This window comes from Callithrix jacchus, chromosome X (genome assembly GCF_049354715.1).
Source record: "Callithrix jacchus isolate 240 chromosome X, calJac240_pri, whole genome shotgun sequence".
Taxonomy (NCBI): Eukaryota; Metazoa; Chordata; class Mammalia; order Primates; family Cebidae; genus Callithrix; species Callithrix jacchus.
The window spans coordinates 110,258,898-110,262,513 of NC_133524.1; positions in this window are offsets into that span (position 1 = coordinate 110,258,898).

A 3,616-nucleotide genomic window follows, 5' to 3' on the forward strand; every position below is an offset into this window, starting at 1 on the left:
TGGCTCATGCCTGTAATCCCAGCACTCTGGGAGGCTAAAGCAGAAAGATCACTTCAGCTCAGGAATTTAAGACCAGCCTGGCCAGCATGGTGAAACCTCATTTCTACTAAAAATACAAAAATTAGCCAGGTGTGGTGGTGCACCCCTTTAATCCCAGCTACTTGGGAGGCTGTGGCAGGAGAATCACTGGAAGCCTATATGGGGAGGTTGCAGTGAGCTGAGATCGTGCCACTGCACCCCAGCCTGGGAGACAGAGCAAGACTTCGTTAAAAAAAAAATCAGATTAGGATATATACAGACATCCAATGCTTCATTAAAATTGTGCTCAGTAAAGGTTCTTGAAGCATTAACTTATGAAATAAAATACCCTTGATAAAATAACATATTGTTCATGTGAGTTACTCTCTACTGAGAAGATATGTGGATAGCAACAGAGCCAGAAGTTAAACTGTCAATAAATGGGAAGTAGCTGAAAGTCAGAGAAAGGCTACAAAAGCAGCAATAGAAGAAAACAAAGAAAGAATTTGCCAGCTGGATAGCATCACCAAGCACTGGCCTTCCATGTGGATGCTCAAAGAATCTATTGCTGAATCTTGAAAAGCATCACTTGGACAAATCAACCCAGGAGTCATTGCCATCTGTTTTACTGGAATTTGTTATTCTGCAGAGATTACCCAGGTTTGCATGAAATATATAAATTTGTACTTTGCAAAATCCTACTCATTGTGTCTTGAAAATCTAAGCCAAAAAGACTTTTTATTTTTACTCTTTTAATTTTAAACTTTACAAAAACATATGCTTCACTTAAAATTTAGTCCTTCTGATTTTATGAATGCAAGAATATTTTAGGTGCATATTTCTATTTCTCAACATTTTTCCTCATTTATTATAATAAAAATATTGACTTGAGGAGTAATATGGTTTATTAACTACTGACAAACATCTCTAGTAAATTATATATTGGAGGTAGAGTAATGCAGTTAGGTTTTCTTTTTCATAATACCTGGCACAATTCTGAATTCATAAAAGATCTTAACTGGGCTACCATAAAATGGCCTGCAATGGATTCTAGTGAATTTAATAAGATACTCAGTTACTAGCTTCATTAAAACACAGTGTGTTCATTATAACCCAATCTGGCAGAAACTCTCATTACTCTGGGTTTGTATTACCTCATGTAATTCTGCTTTTTAAAGATCTTTACTTTCCCCCCTCATTCAAATCCCATCACACCCTTGGTGTTACCTTATAGCCAATTAGTATACTTTAACCGTTTGTAACATATCATGTTTTTATTACTGTTCTAAAGGAGTTTGTATTTTTTCATTTTCTTCATTAGATCATTCAAGTAAGTCTCAAAGACTTTAAATGTTATACTTGATTATACTCAGGATTTTGAAAAACATGCTGCTCTAAGACTATGAGGTGCTACCATTTTGAATCATTATGCCCTCTCTGTGATAAGAATACAATTCAATGCTATTCTATTCTCTGAATTAATCACAAAAATGATATGAGAGGCTCATATAAAAAACATATGGAGTAGACCGTAAGCTTCTTGAGAGTATAGTTATGATTTTATTTCAATATCAGCTAACATTTATCAAGTGCTTACAACATGTCAGCTACTGTGCTAAGTTGGATATTTTATCTCACTTAAGATGACAGCTGAATGATATCTCTATTATGCATTTGCCCTCATTTTGCAAATGGAAATAAAAGATCCTGAGGAGCTAACCACTAGCTCAAGGTCACAAACCCAGTAGGTAATGGAAGGAGAAACCCACTCCATTTATAACTCCAAAATTACCACTCTCTCCACTTTATTGAGTTGCTTTGGGTCTTTGTTTCTAAAGGGCCCAGGACAGTGCTTGGCACTGAGTTGACATTCAAATATTTGCTGACTATGATGTTGATGGTGCTATTAAGTCACCAACAAATTGTTGCAATTCGATGTTGTTTTATTTCAATGTTGTTATTTTTAATAGTCATTTTTGGTCGAATTTAATAGTTTTATTTCATTTATTGTCAAAATGATGTATGAGTAGACATAGCTCAAAGGGGACCAAAAAGTAAATGTTTACCATAGTTACAGGGAAGCCAGTCAGGAAGTCAGGGTGTTAAAATGAAATTCAGCAATTAAAGGAAGCTGACAGAATAGGAACCAAATAAGAGAAAACAAAACAAACAAAAACATCAAGAAATAAATACAAATGCCTGTATCTTCTCTTCTATTCCCTACTGCATTTGATACCACCATCATGCCCCATTATACAAGCTAGAAACCTACGAAGCATCTATGATTCGTCCTTTTTCCCTACCGTCTTTACCTTGTTTACTCACTTATCTATTCTAAATACTGTGTATACTTTTATAATCTGTCCCCTCCTTTTCTCTCCTGCAATCACTGCTTGTTTTATTTCTTGCCTGAGTTAAAACCTTTCAAACTAGTCTCCCTATCTTCAGTGTCTTCTTCTTAGATCCTTTGTCCACACAATTACAAAAATGACATCTAAAATTCAAAACTTATGATGTCACTCACTCACCTCCTTTAAACTCTTTAGTGGCTCTTTACCAACTCAGAATAAAGCTAAACCTGCTCTACCTTCCTTTTTAAGCCATTTCTATGTGCTGCAAATTACTGAAAACAATTTGGATAATCCAGCAAATGCGAAGTTTTGTTTTTGGTATTTTTTGTAAATATTGTAGCATCTGGTGGTGAAAGATATGTGAAAACTATATGTTCTCCCTCCCAAATCTAGGCTATCAGGTAGTAGTTACAACAAAATAAAGTATCAAGTTAAATTACATACAATGTACAAATATTCATTAGAAAGGAGGCAAAAAAACCCCCAAAACCCTATATAATCTGTTCTATAGCTCTGGGAGATCCCACTTTCTGATCTAAACCCAAAGACTTGTACTTTTCATGAAAATCACATTTTCAGGAAGGTGCAATGAAGGAGTATTGGTAGGACTAGAGTGCTGTGCAGTCAGAGTAGGCAGCAGAAGACTGACAAATTGGGGTATGTAAGACCAACATGGCTCCAGATCTCTCACTTTTATGGCACTCTGAAACCTCCTTCATGCAGGGTCAAGTGGGTCTTATACATCACTTCTAACAATTGCCTACCTTTAACACCATTCATTTCAAATGTTCCTGTGGTGTAGCTTTGCTTAAAGATAATCATGTTCTTTCTTGCCTTCTTGCCTTTCTTTCTTTCTTTCTTTCTTTCTCTTTCTTTCTTTTGACAGAGTCTTACTCTGTCAACCCAGGCTAGAGCGCATTGTGGCAAGATCATAGCTCACTATAATTTCAAACTCCTGGGTGCAAGCAGTCTTTCCATGTTTTCTGGAAGTGGCAATTTCAACGTATTCAACCTTACATTTAAATATAAGACATCCTTCTTGTCATGGTGTCAATCAGTGACCCAGACTTTCTAGCTCTACTTTATGTAAACTCATTTAGATGGCATCCAAAGGACTAAGAGCGTTTTGTAGCACTTACTTGGTATGCCATAGCTACTACAATCCTTATTTTGCTTATTTCATTGTTTAAGGAACTGAAAGCAAGTATTTTATAGTATTATTATTATTAATTTATATTGATAGTCTC